We start from the raw sequence: 19,963 nt of genomic DNA, 5'->3' as shown, positions 1-19,963 counted from the left end.
TGAGTTGAGCTTAGACTATAAATAAGCGCTTTTCGAGAGGTAACTTGAGCATTAACACCACTAACCCATTTATTTTATCTATTTTTTACGCGTCCTTGGCCGTGTAGAAATAGGGCTTAAAATTACCCAAACTCGACAAACACGGGCTAAAAGAGATACACGGGTGTGGGAGAAATGAACAACGTAGCACACGACCGTGCGATACGACCGTGGGAGCCACACGGCCTGGACACACAGACGTGTCCCAAGCAGTGTGACGAATGGGCATTCAATATTTGAGATTAACACAGCCAACATGGGGCTTTAACACTACCGTGCCCCTATTTTAACCCCCCAAAACATAATTTTTATTTTGTCTTCTTCCTTAAACCCTCTCAACCAGCCACCGCCGCAGTCCCCCTTTCCCCTCACTACCAACCACCTCCTTCCTCCCTCTCCCCGGCCGTCGACCTGCCACAACCTCCCCTTTCCCTTTCTTCCCTTCTTCCCCTCACTTTTTCCTTTCTCCCTACTTTCTTTTTCTTTCCCCCTTTCTCGTATGACCACCAGCCAGTTTCCTCGCCGTCCACCCTTCGCGCCAACCTCCACGCACCACCGCAAGCCTCCTTGACCCACCTCGTCCCCACCTCCGTCTGTGGTTCCTCCTTTTACCCGCACTTTTATGTTATTTCAGTTTCGTTTATTTATTTATTTATTATTTATTATTTTTCTATTTTAGTTTTAGTTTAAATTTCTCTTATTATTTTAGAGGATATTAATTTGGTACAACTAGATTAGTTAGCATTTATTTTTAGATGTATTCACATAGCTTATTATTATATATATATATATTAGGATCTTGATGCTATTGAATATTTCTTGATAGTGGTTTCATTATGTGCATTATTATGCATCACTTACTTTTTAGATTCTTTTATAGGTCAATGTCATTAATATTTCTCTTGTTTGGTTTAATTAAGATTTTGATTCCTTATGGGCTCATATCTATTTTAATTTCGTCAATTGCTTTCTTGCAGATTTGTTATGAAACCAAGTCTAATTCTACTAAAAAAAGGCTAATTTGGAGGGTTTTGAAACATTCCAAAGTCTATATAAACACCCTAGAAGAGGATTAAAAGGGACACAGAGGGTAGAAGATAGAAAATACTCAAAGATAGCCATTGGAAGTAGCTTGGAAGCAGGATCTACTTCAAGACTGAAGATCTCCATTCAATTTCCTTAGAAGTTCTTTGGGTTTCTTTATGTTTTGTTGTTTTTCCAATTTTGAGATGTTTTCCCTTATTATGAACTAAACTCCCTAAACACCTAAGGGAGATGAAACTTAAGACGGATCTTATTACTATTTGCATTATATGATAAATACTTGTTCTTATTCTTAATTGTGAGTTTTAATCCTTGCTTTAATATTCCAGGATATTAATTCAGGTTTTGATGTGCTTATTCATTGGAGCAAAATTCCCTGTTTAAGAGTAGATCTCCCATAATTAAGCAGAGTTGCATGCAATCCTAAAGATAGGAGGACATAAATCTGCCAGATTAGAGTCAAATCTAATAAGGGAATCCATAGATTGAGTTAATGTGACAATAAGGGTTTTAATTAGAAAGAGATTTCGATTAATCAATCTAGAGTCAGTTGTTTTTAGTCTAGAGAGAGATATTAACATAAATCAGGGATTTCTACGGATTAAGTCAAGTGAATAAATCGTCTAATTCAGAAATAATGAGTGATGTCTAGGTGGATTCTTCCTTGGGTATTGTCTTCTCCATCGATTTTCTAAACAGTATTTTTCAACTTTTATCTCTGTTGTAATCTTAGTTAATTAGATAATTAGTTTTAGTTAAAACATTCCTTTAATTATTAGGCTAGATAATAAAAAGATAGTAATTACTAGTACTTTTAGTCCTTTTGGATACGATATTTCTGGTCTCACCATAACTATACTATTGTTCGATAGGTGCGCTTGCCTTGGTAAAATTTTTAGTTAGTTTAGCGACCATCATTACGGAAGTGGGGTAGGCTTTATCATAGTATGATTTTCAGCATGTAACAGAGATATTGTTGAAAGATGAACAAAGTGAAGGATGCTTTGTTTTAATAACAACCTGAAACCAGAAACGAAGCAAGTTAATTATCGGCATCTTTTACTAATAGCCTAAAAAATGCACATGATGAATTAAACTAGGAGCTACAGATATGGCAGGAGAAATTGGGGTAATTTTCAATATTCCCCAACCTTTTACAGTGAGAATGAAGAGGCTCTCCCAGGTTGTTCAGATAAGTCATCACCATTTCAAACAAATGATTCAAGCATAGAGTGAAGATGGAAAGATTATTATTGCTAACTTCATGAAGGTTTGTAAACTTCATCTCTCTCCATATATAGGCAGTTTATAATCAGGTTTACAATATCAGGGGGAAAAATTACATAAGCAAAGGGATTTAAGATGTGACCTATAAGTGAAAGTAAATTTTTAGAGGAAATCATCCACATGGTACCTAAAGCTATTAAAGAAAACGTTTTAGCTAAGTGATATTTAAAGTTTGGGGGTAAAAGTAAGCAATAAAACCTCAGTTCATTACTCTGACTCCTCTATTCACAGTACTTAGAAGGTTTAAAAGAAGATGTCCTATAGGAGATTCCTTTCCTAATAGAATTGCTGATAGACCAGAATCAAAAGGTATATTTTCATCCTAAAGTTGAACCTATTAGAGAAATGTAAGAAGATGAGATTTTATTATGTTCCATTACAGCCTACAAAACAAAATGAGGAGCAAAAAACAGAGAAACATTAGATTCCCAATATGCAAATCTAGAAGGTAAATAAAGAGCACCATCATTAAGGATGTATAATAGAACTAAGAAATTTCAAGCATATACCATCTAGAATGTTCTAAGTGCTTCTAGCTTAGGGTTCACACAACGATAAATTATAAATTAATTGAAGAAGCATATGAGACGTGTGTCAAGTTCTCATTAAAAAATAATTAATGCAATATTCAATGTCTATTGCTTTCTCACATTTTGATATGTAGTGATAGTTTAATCATTTGGCTATGAATAATATCAACAGTGAGACAACAAACCCTATGAATAATGTAAAGGAGAATGGATCACATGGTTTTATACTGGTTAATTTTTAAGTTGTTAAGTGAATCTTACTTTATTTCTTAATAAAAAGCTTTGAAGAAATTTTCCATCTTCACCAGAAATTTTCTTAACCAGAAATTTTCCATCTGTAACACCCCGTACCCGAGTCCGTTACCGGAGTCGAACACAAGGTGCACACAGACTTAACTTAATTATTTTCACAGTCCATTTAAAAAATTTTCCAGACAAGCTGGTTACTGCATCACTGTCGCCTTAAAAATCATATCTTGAGTTTCAAAACTCAAAAATCAGTTTCGTAATTTTTTCCTGAAACTAGACTCATATGTCCATCTACAGATTGTTTTCTAGAATTTTTGGTTGAGCCAATTAGTACAGTTTATTAGTTAAAGTCTCCCATGTTACAGGGATCAACTACACTGATCTTCGCACGTTACAACTTGAATATCTCCCTGTAAAGGGATTCAATACTGATTCCGTTTGTTTCTATAGAAACTAGACTCAAAGAGGAATCTATACATATATGGAATGACTCCTAATTATCTCTGGTTAATTTATAGTGAATTTCCAAAGTCGGAACAGGGGATCCAGAAACTGTTCTGGCCCTGTTTCACGAGAACTTTAATATCTCTTAACATATAGCTCATATGACAGTTTCGTTTCTTCCATATGAAAGTAGATTCATCAAGGTTAATTTACATAATTTATTCCCCATTTAATTCCATTCCTAAAAATTTTAGTGATTTTTCAAATCCACACCACTGCTGCTGTCAGCATCTGTTTTCAAGGTAAACTTTACCTATTTCGTGGTTTCCATGGACCAACTAGAGTTTTGTCATACATAGGTCCACATATAATCATATTTAGCCATTCCAATGGCTGATCATTTGCCCAACACTTCCATTCCAGTCCATAGTCACATCATGAAACCATACATATATACATAAACACAAATGGTCTAATGCCATACTCCACTTCTAGGAGCCATTTTCGCATGGCCGTACACACATACATCACAAAAAGTACTTGAAAAACAACAAAGGGTAGTCCTATACATGCCATATCCAGAGTTCAACTAAAAGAGTACCAAAAGGGCTTTGATAGTGTGGATGACTTCGACTTCGATGATCCCGAATCCAATAGCTAACGAGCAAAATCTATAAAACAGAGAACAAAGAAACGGAGTAAGCAATTTATGCTTAGTAAGTTTTGAGCAAGAATTTAAACACAACTGAAGTATAGCATTCACATAATTAAACGAATAATTCCGCGTATTCATATATTCAAATCATTTCTACTTTACATTCCAACCCCTATGTTCATACATAAGGGATCATCTTAGCCAAATACCGGAAGCTCATTACTCAACTGAGCGAATATTATTCAAAGGAACTCAACTATTCTAATGCACATACGAACATACCTCATTGTTGGAATTTTTGCAAGTGTATTAACTGAAATTTTTACAGCAAGATTGCTCATTCCCGAATCACGTACCTTCGAAATTAAACCGGATATAGCAACTAGCTCGATTGTCTTCGGGACATAGCCCGGTTATAGTAATTCACACAATTGCCTTCGGGAATTAGCCCGGATTTAGTAACTCGCACAAATGCCTTCGGGACTTAACCCGGTTTTGGTAACTCACACAAATGCCTTCGGGACTTAACCCGATTTTGGTAACTCGCACAAATGCCTTCGGGAATTGACCCGGATTTAGTCACTTAGCACAAAAGCCTTCGAGACTTAGCCCGGACATCATTCGAATAAACATGCACATTTAACACTAAATCATGACACATTCGTATTTCATTTTCATTAGCAAAACTCAAATACAATACACCTATCACTCTTGCACATTTCGGTTCAATATCCACACACAAAGAGCATGATTTCGATTTACTTGAGACATGATCTAATCAAATCATAATTTAAGCTCTATTACTCAAGAACTTACCTCGGATGTTGTCGAATGATTCCGATGGCTATTCGACCACTTTTTCCTTCCCTTTATCGGATTTAGCTCCCCTTTGCTCTTGAGCTTAATTAAATAAATAAATCGATTTAATCATTTGAGCATCGAAAAGAGGAACACAAGGCACTTAGCCCACACTTATACATTAGACATTAAAGTCACATACATGTGAAATCATGCATCAAACTCAACACATTAGTTAGTACTCTCCTTAGCCGAATTTTCTAGGTCGAGATAAAGCCTTCAACATGCTTACTTATGGCCGAACAACACATCAACCTATGTACTCATTCATGTGGCCGATTATGCATGGCCAATTACATGTTTAATACCACACATGAACGGCATATATTTTACTAACTAATGCATTACATATTGTAGTTCAATACACATCTATCATTTACTTCATAACCGAAACATCATCATAAGTAAATATATACCTTGAGATAGTATATATGTCATACCAATACATCATGTGCAAACATATATACATGTAGGTGCAAGGGCCGAATCTCAAGTTGCTTATAACCAAATATAAACATATATCCAAAGCTCAAATCTTACCTACCATGCAATATGCATAAATCATACTTATGGATATACCATGGCCAAATACACCACAACACCATACCGTTTCAATTTTGGTCATGATTAAACAAAGAACTTAATGTCTCACTCCAAAAATGCTAAAAGAAAATCCAAGAGTCCTCAATCCACCATCACATGTATCATTATCAAGCTTCATATTTAGCATGCAATGGCATTAACACAAAATCCACCTTGGCCGAACATCATTCCCATGACATAGCAAAGATTTGAACTATGGGCTAATTAGAACTCAAGCTAGCAACTAAAAACATGCATGAATCTCATGGCACAACCTCAAACATACCTTAATCTAGACACAAGTATGGCCAAACCTCCTCCTAATCCTCTTCCAAACCAAGCATGAAGCAAGAACTCCCTCCTTCTTCTTTAGAATTTTCGGCCAAGAGAAGCAAAAATGACGAACACTTTTTTTTTCTTTCTTTCTCTCCCTCAACTCACGGCAATGGGGGGGAATCACACCTTCTCTCTTTTCTTTTTTTTTTTTCCATTTCTTTATTCCTAACCTTAGTTTATTGTTTTTTTTCCATAATGCACCAACAAAACATGTCTATGACATGTTTTGCCCATCCTCCCTTGTCATGGCCGGCCACCACTTATAAAAAGAGGGGTATTTGACATGCAAAACCATTGTTTTGCATGCATGATTCAATTAGTCCTTACACATTTCCCCATCCTACTTTCAAAGTTTACTACTAGGTCCTTTTTAGTGAAATTCACATTTATAACCCTAAATCAAAACGTCAAAAATGTCACACACGAATTAACACATATTATAGACATCAAAATGAATATTAAATTATTTTTATGCCTCAGTTTTGTGGTCCCGAAACCACATTCCGACTAGGGTCGTTTTAAGGCTGTCACAACTCTCCCCCACTTAAGAAATTTTCGTCCCCAAAATCTTACCCAGTAAATAGGTTTGGGTATCGCTCTTTCATAGAGTTCTCGGTTCCCAAGTAGCTTCTTCCATCCCGTGTTTGAGCCATAACACTTTTACTAATGGAACCCTTTTGTTTCGCAACTCCTTCACTTCACGAGCTAGGATACGAATCGGTTCTTCTTCATAACTCATATCAACTTGAATTTCGACCTCTGATGGACTAATTATGTGCGATGGATCAGATCTATAGTGTCGAAGCATCGAAACATGGAAGACGTTGTGAATCTTTTCGAGTTCAGGGGGCAAAATCAAACGATACGCAACTAGACCAACTCGTTCGAAGATTTCGTACGGCCCAATGAATCTCGGGCTCAACTTGCCCTTACGGCCAAATCTGAGTATTTTTTTCCAAGGCGAAACTTTAAGAAATACTTTATCTCCCACCTGATATTCAATGTCTTTTCGTTTCAAATCCGTGTACGATTTCTGACGATCTATGGCCGCCTTCAGACTTTCACGGATTACCTTTACTTTACATTCACATCTTTAATCAAATCAACTCAAAATTTTACTTTCACCGAGCTCGGTCCAAAACAATGGTGTACGGCATTTACTACCGTACAAAGCCTCGTAAGGTGCCATCTTAATACTTGATTGAAAACTATTGTTGTGCGAATTCAATCGAGGTAAATACCGCTTCCATGAACCATCGAACTCGAGGATGCAACATCTCAACATATCCTCAAGTATCCGAATTATCCGCCGGATTGACCATCGGTTTGTGGATTAAAAGCGGTGCTAAAATGTAGCTTGGTACCCAAAGCTTCTTGCAATTTCTTCCAAAATCGCGAGGTGAATCTCGGATCTCTATCCGACACAATGTAAATCGGTACCCGTGTAATCTCACAATCGAGAAACGTACAATTCAAATGAGTTTATCCAATGAAAAATTCGTACACGGGGATAAAGTGAGCCGACTTAGTCGATCTATCAACAACAACCCAAATCGCATCCTTCTTACTTGCGGACAATGGCAGTCCGGACACAAAGTCCATTGTGACTCAATCCCATTTCCACTCGGGTATCTTGATCGGCTGAAGTAATCTTGAAGGCACTTGATGTTCCGCTTTCACTAGTTGACATATTAAACATCTCGAAACAAAGTCGGAGATGTCTCGTTTCATACCATGCCACCAAAACCGAGCGTTTCAAATCGTTGTACATCTTCGTACTCCGGGTGAATTGACATTCGGCTACAATGGGCTTCGTTCAGAATCATCGAAATGAGTTCCGAATTCCTTGGAACACACAAACGACTTCTGAACCTCAAACAATCATCATCATCAATTTGAAACCCCGATTCCTTGTTCGAACACACTCATCCCGTTTTGCAACCAATTCATCATCGACTTTACGAGCTTCACGAATTTGATGAATCAATAATGGTTTGGCTTTTAATTCACCACTAACACATTGTCGGGTAGAAACGAGACAAGTGTACATTCATCGCTTCGTTAAGCGAAAAGTGATTTCGGCTTAAGGCGTCGCAACCACATTAGCCTTTCCGGGTGATAATCAATGACCAGCTCATAATCTTTCAACAACTCAAGCCAATGCCTTTGTCGTAGATTCAAGTCTCTTTGAGTCATCAAATATTTGAGACTTTTGTGATCCGAAAATACATGGCACTTCTCACCAAATAAGTAATGTCGCCATATTTTCAAGGCGAATACGATGGCGACTAATTCGAGATCATGGGTCGGATAATTCTTCTCATGTGGCTTTAATTGTCTCGACGCGATAGGCCACAACTCGACCCTCTTGCATCAATACGCAACCTAACCCAAGTAGGGAGGCGTCACTATAGATGACAAACTCTTTGCACGATTCGGCCGCACTAAAATTGAGCTTAGTCAAATAAGTTTTCAGTTGATCAAAACTTTTCGACATTTTTCCGTCCATTCGAACTTAACATCTTTTTGAAGTAGCCGTCATGGGTGTGGCTATCATCGAGAATCCTTTTACAAACCGTCGGTAATGTAAGCAAGTCCCAAAAAGCTCGAACCTTAGTAATATTTCTGAGGCTTCCAGTTAAGTATGGCTGAAATTTTGCTCAGTCGACTCGAATACCCGTCTGAGATACCACATGACCCAAGAAGCTAACCTCTCTTAACGAACTCACACTTCTTGAACTTAGCATATAATCGCTTATCCCGTAAAATTTGCAACACTAATCTCGGTGTTCAAAGATGTTCGGTCTCATCTCTTGAATAGACCAAGATGTCATCAATGAACACAACTACGAACCGGTCCAAATATCGCTCAAGATCCGATTCATCAAATCCATAAATACCGTAGGCATTAGTGAGCCCGAACGGCATCACTAAGAACTCATAGTGACCGTACCTCGCTCGAAAGCGGTTTGGGTACATCCGAATCTCGAATCCAAGAATCGATAATAACCCGATCTCAAATCTATCTTTGAAAACACCGAGGCTCCTTTAGTTGATCAAACAAATCATCAATACGCTGTAACGGATATTTATTCTTTATCGTCACTTTATTCGGTGACGATAGTCAATGCACAACCTCATGGTTCCGTCCTTCTTTTCACAAACAATCTTGGTGCACCCAAGGTGAGAAACTTGGTCGAGCGAAACCTCTATTCGTCAATTCTTGCAACCGAGCTTTCAACTCCTTTAACTCGGTTGGTGCCATACGACACTGAGCTATCAAAATTTGCGTAGTCCCCGTACAAGCTCAATACCAAACTCTATCTCCGAACAGTGGCAAACCCGTAATTCTTGGAAAAACATCCGGTATTCACAAACCACCCAGACAGATTCGGGTTTTATTTCTAACTCTTTATCATCAAGTACATACGCAAGGTATGCTTCGCACCCCTTTCTTACATATTTCTGGGCCAACATTGATGATATTACAGCTGGAAACCCCTTTAAGTCCGTAGGCTCAACTCGGATCATCTCGTTATTTGCGCACCTTAAATCCATAGTCTTGCTTTTGCAATTCACAACCGCATCATGCACGATCAACCAATCTAAACCGAGGATAATATCAAATTCGTCAAACGGCAACAGCATCAAGTCCGCCGAAAATAGGAACCTCGAATTACTAGGGGGCATTTCTTACACACTTTGTCGACAAGCACGTAACGACCCAAAGGATTTGACACCCGAATTACGAACTCAGTAGACTCAATAGGTAAAGTCTTACTGGATGCTAAGGTTTCGCATATATAAGAATGAGTAGAACCAGGGTCAATCAAAGCAATCACATTAATATCAAAGAGAGTGAAAGTACTACGGTAATAACATCGGCGAGGAAGCATCCTCACGTCTGGCGTATGGCATAAGCCCTAGCAGAGCGCGAGCCTCGGATCTGGTCATAGCATCTCTAGATCCTCTCGACCACTACTAGCATTGCCCGTATTTCTAGATGGTCTACCTCGAGCAGTGGTAGCACCCGGTTTCCCACTCTGATCTACATTCTGTTCAGACAACCTTGGGCAATCTTTAATGAAGTGGTCAACTGATCCGCACTTGTAACAGGAGTGGTCACGGAATCTACAACTTCCGAATGCCATTTGCCATAATGTCGACACTCCGATTCGTCTCGACGTTCATTCCCAACACCGGCGATCAAGTGCCTCCTCGTACCATTGTGGGGTCGATCACGATCTCTTCTAAAAGGCCGAAGTACCTCTAGACCGCCCACATCATCACGAAATTTCTTCGATGCTGTTGAAGAGACTTTCTCGAGGATCTTTACTGAAACTCTCCGTTCTCACATCCACTTTTTGTTTTTCTTTTCTAAGCTCTTGACTTTACAAGCTCGCTCGACAAGTACTACGAACTCTCGTATTTCAAGAATGCCAACGAACATTTTTATATCTTCATTCAGCCCATCCTCAAGCGTTTACACATGATAGCCTCGGACGAAATACATTCCCGCGTATCTACTAAGTCTAACAAATTTTCGCTCGAATCGAGAATCGACATAGAACCTTGCTTAAGCTCAAGAAATTCCTTCCGTTTTGATCAACAAATCTCGATCGATATACTTTTTCCAAACTCGGTTTGGAAAAACTCCCAAGTTACTTGCTCTCGGGCACAACAAGTCGAGTACTCCACCAATAGTAGGCGTATTAGCGTAGCAAGGAGATAGTACACTTTAGGCATTTATCGGTGTACAAGGTAGCTCATCGAGTACCAGATAGTGTTGTCCAACCAAAATTCAGCTTGCTCGGCATCGCCGCTATCCGTAGCTTTAAATTCAGTAGCCCCATGTTTTCGGATTCTATCAACTGGGGCTTATTTGACCTTATTTGGTCGATTCTGGGAGGTATTGTAGGTCTTGAGGTGGTATTTGTCGGGAATGGAGGTTATGGAACAGCCTTATTAGTTCGAATGTATTGGTTGAACCAATCATTCATCACGCTATAAAAAGCTTGCCTAGCCTCATCATTCAGATTACTAGCATTAGGTTGAGAGTTCGCCGGCGCTGTCCCTTGTGCGGGAGCAGGCGCTACACTCTCAAGATCATCATCTACTGCTCGGTCGGGATCGGGATCCATTACTATAAATAAACACATTTGCAAATGTCAGAAATCACCACACTATCAAATAATCACATAAAATGGCATGTATAGCTAGACCCAAACGCATTACGGTAGTCCTAGAATCGACTAATCCATAGCTCTGATACCAATAAAATTGTAACACCCCGTATCCGAGTCCGTTACCGGAGTCGAACACAAGGTGCACACAGACTTAATTATTTTCACAGTCCATTTAAAAATTTTTCCAGACAAGCTGGTTACTGCATCACTGTCGCCTTAAAAATCATATCTTGAGTTTCAAAACTCAAAAATCAGTTTCGTAATTTTTCCCTGAAACTAGACTCATATTTCCATCTACAGATTTTTTTCTAGAATTTTTGGTCGAGCCAATTAGTACAGTTTATTAGTTAAAATCTCCCATGTTACAGGGATCGACTACACTGACCTTCGCCATTTACAACTTGAATATCTCCCTGTACAGAGCTTCAATACTGATGAAGTTTGTTTCTATAGAAATTAGACTAAAAGAGGAATCTATAAATATATGGCATGACTCCTAATTATCTCTGGTTAATTTATAGTGAATTTCCAAAGTCGGAATAGGGGATCCAGAAACTATTCTGGCCCTGTTTCACGAGAACTTTAATATCTCTTATCATATAGCTCATATGACAATTTCGTTTCTTCCATATGAAAGTAGATTCATCAAGGTTAATTTACATAATTTATTCCCCATTTAATTCCATTCCTACAAATTTTAGTGATTTTTCAAATCCACACCACTGCTGCTGTCAGCATCTGTTTTCAAGGTAAACTTTACCTATTTCGTGGTTTCCATGGACCAACTAGAGTTTTGTCATACATAGGTCCACATATAATCATATTTAGCCATTCCAATGGCTGATCATTTGCCCAACACTTCCATTCCAGTCCATAGTCACATCATGAAACCATACATATATACATAAACACAAATGGTCTAATGCCATACTCCACTTCTACGAGCCATTTTCGCATGGCCGTACACACATACATCACAAAAAGTACTTGAAAAACAACAAAGGGTAGTCCTATACATGCCATATCCAGAGTTCAACTAAAAGAGTACCAAAAGGGCTTTGATAGTGTGGATGACTTCGACTTCGATGATCCCGAATCCGATAGCTAAAGAGCAAAATAAATAAAACAGAGAACAAAGAAACGGAGTAAGCAATTTATGCTTAGTAAGTTTTGAGCAAGAATTTAAACACAACTGAAGTATAGCATTCACATAATTAAACGAATAATTCCGCGTATTCATATATTCAAATCATTTCTACTTTACATTCCAACCCCTATGTTCATACATAAGGGATCATCTTAGCCAAATACGGAAGCTCATTACTCAAGCTGGCGAATATTATTCAAAGGAACTCAACTATTCCAATGCACATACGAACATACCTCATTGCTGGAATTTTTGCAAGTGTATTAACTGAAATTTTTACAGCAAGATTGCTTATTCCTGAATCACGTACCTTCGGAATTTAACTGGATATAGCAACTAGCTCGATTGTCTTCGGGACATAGCCCGGTTATAGTAATTCGCACAATTGCCTTCGGGAATTAGCCCGGATTTAGTAACTCGCACAAATGCCTTGGGACTTAACCCGGTTTTGGTAACTCGCACAAATGCCTTCTGGACTTAACCCGATTTTGGTAACTCGCACAAATGCCTTCTGAATTGACCGGATTTAGTCACTTAGCACAAAAGCCTTGGGACTTAGCAGGACATCATTCGAATAAACATGCACATTTAACACTAAATCATGACACATTCAGTATTTCATTTTCATTAGCAAAACTCAAATACAATACACTTATCACTCTTGCACATTTCGGTTCAATATCCACACACAAAGAGCATGATTTCGATTTACTTGAGACATGATCTAATCAAATCATAATTTAAGCTCTATTACTCAAGAACTTACCTCGGATGTTGTCGAATGATTCCGATGGCTATTCGACCACTTTTTCCTTCCCTTTATCGGATTTAGCTCCCCTTTGCTCTTGAGCTTAATTAAATAAATAAATCGATTTAATCATTTGAGCATCGAAAAGAGGAACACAAGGCACTTAGCCCACACTTATACATTAGACATTAAAGTCACATACATGTGAAATCATGCATCAAACTCAACACATTAGTTAGTACTCTCCTTAGCCGAATTTTCTAGGTCGAGATAAAGCCTTCAACATGCTTACTTATGGCCGAACAACACATCAACCTATGTACTCATTCATGTGGCCGATTATGCATGGCCAATTACATGTTTAATACCACACATGAACGGCATACATTTTACTAACTAATGTATTACATATTGTAGTTCAATACACATCTATCATTTACTTCATAACCGAAACATCATCATAAGTAAATATATACCTTGAGATAGTATATATGTCATACCAATACATCATGTGCAAACATATATACATGTAGGTGCAAGGGCCGAATCTCAAGTCGCTTATAACCAAATATAAACATATATCCAAAGCTCAAATCTTACCTACCATGCAATATGCATAAATCATACTTATGGATATACCATGGCCGAATACACCACAACACCATACCGTTTCAATTTTGGTCATGATTAAACAAAGAACTTAATGTCTCACTCCAAAAATGCTAAAAGAAAATCCAAGAGTCCTCAATCCACCATCACATGTATCATTATCAAGCTTCATATTTAGCATGCAATGGCATTAACACAAAATCCACCTTGGCCGAACATCATTCCCATGACATAGCAAAGATTTGAACCATGGGCTAATTAGAACTCAAGCTAGCAACTAAAAACATGCATGAATCTCATGGCACAACCTCAAACATACCTTAATCTAGACACAGGTATGGCCAAACCTTCTCCTAATCCTCTTCCAAACCAAGCATGAAGCAAGAACTCCCTCCTTCTTCTTTAGAATTTTCGGCCAAGAGAAGCAAAAATGACGAACATTTTTTTTTCTTTCTTTCTCTCCCTCAACTCACGGCAATGGGGGGGAATCACACCTTCTCTCTTTTCTTTTTTTTTTTCCACTTCTTTATTCCTAACCTTAGTTTATTGTTTTTTTTTCCATAATGCACCAACAAAACATGTCTATGACATGTTTTGCCCATCCTCCCTTGTCATGGCCGGCCACCACTTATAAAAAGAGGGGTATTTGACATGCAAAACCATTGTTTTGCATGCATGATTCAATTAGTCCTTACACATTTCCCCATCCTACTTTCAAAGTTTACTATTAGGTCCTTTTTAGTGAAATTCACATTTATAACCCTAAATCAAAACATCAAAAATGTCACACACGAATTAACACATATTATAGACATCAAAATGAATATTAAATTATTTTTATGCCTCGGTTTTGTGGTCCCAAAACCACATTCCGACTAGGGTCGTTTTAAGGCTGTCACAGTACCTTCAACAAAGCTTTCTATCGTTGACTCTTTTTACACTTCAGGGATAAGGTTGGCCTACGATTTATTAGTAGCTTTGTGTTTTTCTTTATGTGCTAAGAAAATAGACTCTTTACGATTAAAAACTGCCACCTTTCTTTATACGCGGATAAATGTAGAGAGCAAACTAGCCTAATAGTTTTGTTTTTTTATGAATCTAAATTTTGAAAATGTGGAAAAAAATGTTTATATGCCATTTTTATAAGTGTTGTAGTGCAAGCCCTTTCAAAAAAAAAAAAGAGGGACCAAATACATATTTTGCTTTGAATGTCATGTTCACTGAATTTTTCTTCATGTTGAGGGATCCTGTAATTTTTCTTGTAAGAAAAAGCTGTTTGCTTTGAAAGCTTAATCCATAGAAGAAAGTGCGACATCCAAATAATTTCTTCTTCTAATCAGATAGTAATTCTTCATATTTATTAATATACTTCATTCAGCAGATATCCGAATAATATCTTGGTCAAGATGATGCAGCTGTACAAAAGAAGATGGAAGAGATGAATAATAAGATGCAAGATAAGATTGATGATCTGCAAGATCTAGAGTCAACAAAAAAACCTCTTATATACAAAGAGTGTCAAAGCAATGATGAGCTACATACAGAAAGGAAAGTGCTAATTCAGGTACTACCTACTTTTGTGTTTGGGCTGCATTTTTTGTTGTGATGTTTTAAATTTAGAATTCCCTCTCTATCGTGTTTGGCTACTATAAGGGATTTTATTATCTTACAAGAATCACATGGTCATATTGTTTAATCTCTATTTTCTCAAGTTGTAATTTGTTAGGCTTTTACTTAAAATTATGCTCTTTTATGAATTTGTTCTTGATTCAACATAGATGATGGCTACTGTTTGAATTAGTGTTGAGGTTTTGGAAATATGTAGCTGCAATTTTTAAGTAAAAACAAGTTAATTATCATTTGGGAGTTGGTGTAGTGTTCATATTATATAGTTCAGTGCTTGCCATTTGTGTATACTAATTGAGGCTGAAGTTCATAGGTGGTTACTATTCAATTAGACTATGTTCAGAAACTGATGTGTAATTAGAAGCATCAAATCCATGTCGGGATGACCTAAGTAATTTATTCTTTATCTTGTCATTTTGGTGCTTTCTAGTTTGTTCCATAAAAATATGTGGCAGGTTTAGGAATTTGGTGGTAGAACATGGGTTTAGTAAGTTGAAAGAAATTGAGCATCGCTATGCATGTCATACCAAATGGACAAATTTGAGGCTAATTCTAGATTAATATTAAATATTAGTTTGTTTGAATGATATCCAGATAATTTAATATAAGTTTTTAAGTATTTTAGATATAAAAAATCAAATCTTTCATCTTTGAATCAGCTTGTGTCCTTGTGAGTGATTCTGTAATTTTAATGTTTTACTCAGTTTTTTCCTTATATATATATATTATTTTTAACCTTTTATCTTATATTGCTTTTGCCTTTTACCTTTAGATCTTCGACAAACATAACATTTTGCATCTTCACGTTAGAGTAGAGTATGTAAAAATAGAAATAGAAAAGCTGCATGTATCACGTAGTACATATTAGCATGATAAATCGTAAATTATACATATTTTTACCCCATGTTTAATGCATTTTATAGATGAGTTCTCATTAGAATTGGTGAATTTGATGCTCCTAATGCTTTAATTTCATATTTTGTACTCAGGAGAGCACCAAGAGTCAAAAGGAGCCAAAAACGAGCCAAAAAGGGACAAAACGGACCAAATCAAGAAGATGACACGACCTAAGCCTTGCCACACGGGCAGCTCATACGTCCGTGTCTTTCGAGGGTGTCGACCAAGGTTTTCACGATTCACATGGCCTGGCCATTGACCCACACGGCCGTGTGCAATTTAACGGATTGAACACGGCCTGGCAATCACGTCACACGGTCGTGTCACACGGGTGTGTCCCTGCTAAGCCCAAGTTAAGTCCAATTCAGAAAAGGCCACTTTGGAGGGTTTCTAGGCATTCCAAAGCCTATAAATACGCACTAGAGGAGGAGAAAATAGAGTCAGAGAAGAGGGGTAAAAATTACCCCAAGGAAGCCGATTGATCCATCTCAGAAGCCGAATTCATCATCAGGACTGAAGATCTCTCCTCAATTTCCCTGCAGGAGCTTTGGGTTTTCTTTATGTTTTGTATTCTTTATTCTTCTGAGATGTTTTCCTATTTAGTTATGAACTAAACCCCTAAATACCTAAAGAAATGAAACCTAAGATGAATATTGTTATTATTTTCTGAATCATATGATAAATATTTAACTTGTTCTTAATTATGTGTTCTTAATTCTTGTTTTGATATCCCAGGATACTGATTCAAGACACGCTCTTATTCAGAGGAAAAATAGACTCTGTCTAAGAGTACATTTGTCATAATTAAGCGGAGTTGATTGCGCGCCTAGAAATAGGGTAACAAGATTTTGCCGGATTAGGGTGAAACCTAATAAGGGGATCCTTAGATCGAGTTAATGCAACCCTAGAGTGTTAATTAGAGAAAAGTCTCGGTTATTCAATCTAGGGATTAGACGTTATTAGTCTTGAATAGGGTTAATAACATAACTAAGGGATCTCTACAGAACAAGTTGAATGAATAAATCGTCCGGTTCGGAGCCAGAATAACAAGTAAAGTCTAGGTGGATTTTTCCTTAGGTATTGTCTCAAGTCAATCGATTTTCCCAAAAGCAATTCCCCAATTCTTTTCTCTACGCGTTTTTAGTTTAAATAATTAGTTAATTAAAACAAACCCTTTTATTCTTAGGCTAGATAATAAAAAGATAGTTATTACTAGTACTTTTGGTTCCCTTGGGTACGATATCCCGGTCTTGTCATTACTATACTATTGTTTGATAGGTGCACTTGCCTTTTCATCATGATAATAGTTAGTCTAGGTCTGATCTTCATTATAAATATTTATTACTTGTTACGAATCACGCGATCAAGTTTTTGGCGCCATTGCCGGGGAACTGAAATATTAGGAACACTAAATTTTTATTACTTTAGCCATTTATTTTTCTTTCAATTTTCTTTTATTTTATTATTTATTAATTCACTTTTTCTCTCTCTTGAAAGGTTTTTATAGTTTATGACTAGAAGAAACCCGTCGGGACCATTACTTTTTGACGAAGAATTCGATCGTACAATTCGCAAAAATCAAAGAGAAATAAGGCGGAGCTTAAGATACACGGAGAACGAGAGAGAAGACGATACTAAATCCCCAACCGACCAGATGGCTGAAAACCAAGGCAATCAGCTACCTCCTGCAATTGCTGCTAATCAAAATCCTGCTCCACGTACTATGTATGATTATGCTAAACCTTCTTTAACAGGAATTGAATCTAGCATAGTTAGACTTGCTGTAGCTGCAAATACTTTTGAATTAAAACCTAACACTATTCAAATGATGCAGCAGTTTGTTCAGTTTGATGGTTTGCAGGATGAGTATCCCAATGCTTACTTAGCAAATTTCCTGGAATTTTGCGATACATTCAAAATCAATGGCATTTCTGATGATGCCATTCGTCTTCGGTTATTTCCCTTTTCATTGAGAAACAAAGCTATACAGTGGTTGAACTCGTTACCACGAAGGTCTATCACAACTTGGGAACAAATGACCGAGAAATTTTTACTAAAATATTTTTCGCCGACTAAAACGGCTAAATTACGTAATGATATCTCTTCTTTTGTGCAGATGGATTTAGAAACACTTTACGATGCATGGGAGAGATACAAGGACTTACTGAGAAGGTGCCCTCACCATGGGTTACCACTTTGGCTTCAAGTACAAACATTCCACAATGGCTTGAATCCCTCGACTCGGCAAATGGTTTACGCAGCTGCTGACGGAACCATCAACAATAAAACACCGAAAGATGCCTATGAATTTATAGAGGAGATGTCACTGAATAACTATCAGTGGCAAGTTATGAGGACTAAGCCAACAAAAATAACCGGCGTTTATAACATCGATTCAGTCACCATGCTTTCTAATCAGGTAGAACTTCTCAATAAAAAGATTAACGGCTTACTTGGTTCTACGCAGGTACATCCAGTAATGAGGTGTAACTCAAGTGGCTGAGGTGTGCATACAGAATACCAATCCTTCAATCCTACAACTGAAGAAGAACAAGTCAACTATATGGGTAACAATAACTTCCGATCTCAAAATAACCCATATAGTAATACCTATAATGCAGGTTGGAGGAACCACCCAAATTTCTCCTAGGGTGGTCAAGGGAATCAAAAGCCACAAAATCCTCAGCCACCTTATCAACAAGAGAAGAAACCAAACCTTGAATAGATGCTTTCTAAATTCATCTCGGTGTCAGAAACCCATTTCCAAAATACCGAGACAACACTTAAGAATCAACAAGTATCGATCCAAGGATTAGAAACTCAGATAAGCCAGCTTTCTAAACTAATCTCGGAAAGACCACCAGGAAATTTATTTAGTAATACCAAATCCAGAGAGCATGTCAAAGCAGTTACACTAAGGAGTGGGAAAGAGTTAGGGGAATCTGAAAAGAAGTTAGCACAAGAAGTCGTGGAAAGCGAAAGGAAGGAAGAAAAACTCGAAAATAGTGACAAACCAGTACCGGAGGAATATTCACCACCGGTTCCATATCTAGCAAAATTAAAAAAAGATCGCATTGATGCACAATTCGGTAAGTTTCTTGGACTTTTTAAGCAATTACATATCAACTTACCTTTTGTTGAAGCTATCTCGCAGATGCTTACATACGCAAAATTTTTAAAGGAGCTTTTAACAAATAAAAGGAAGTTTGAGGACTTATCTACAGTAGAACTCAACGAGGAGTGCTCCGCCATACTCCAAAATAAGCTCCCAACCAAACTAAAAGATCCAGAAAGTTTTACTATCCCTTGCTTAATTGGTAATCTGAATATTGAAAAAGCACTAGCTGATTTAGGCGGTGGTATTAATTTGATGCCCTATAAAATGTTCAAACAACTTGGTCTTGGGGAACCTAAACCCACTAGGATGAGTATTCAATTAGACGATAGATCTATTAAATATCCCAAGGGTATTATAGAAGACGTACTCGTAAAAGTAGATAAATTTATATTCCCTGTTGATTTTGTTGTGCTTGACATGGATGAAGATGTAATGACCCGAATTTTTACAGTTATCAAAAAAGTACATTTTCGGGTCTCCGTTTCAAAAATATAGATTTGTAAATATTTATTAAAAATATTTACGAAGTTAAGAGAGTGATTAATTAAAGTTTAATGAAGCAAATTAGCTTAAATAAAGGATAATTAGATAAAAGGATTAAATTGAAT

At 37.3% G+C, this 19,963-nt stretch overlaps 1 non-coding gene across 1 annotated transcript; it reads right to left on the bottom strand.

The window, feature by feature from the left end:
- Nucleotides 1–18,320: 18,320 nt before the first annotated feature.
- LOC128289800 (small nucleolar RNA R71) lies at nucleotides 18,321–18,427 on the bottom strand. Its single transcript, XR_008279444.1, has one exon. It is a non-coding gene; the product is annotated as a small nucleolar RNA R71 (small nucleolar RNA).
- Nucleotides 18,428–19,963: the final 1,536 nt, after the last annotated feature.

This window comes from Gossypium arboreum, chromosome 2 (genome assembly GCF_025698485.1).
Source record: "Gossypium arboreum isolate Shixiya-1 chromosome 2, ASM2569848v2, whole genome shotgun sequence".
Classification (NCBI taxonomy): Eukaryota; Viridiplantae; Streptophyta; class Magnoliopsida; order Malvales; family Malvaceae; genus Gossypium; species Gossypium arboreum.
Note: the sequence above shows the minus strand (reverse complement) of the source record. Positions and strands in the feature narration are given on the sequence as shown.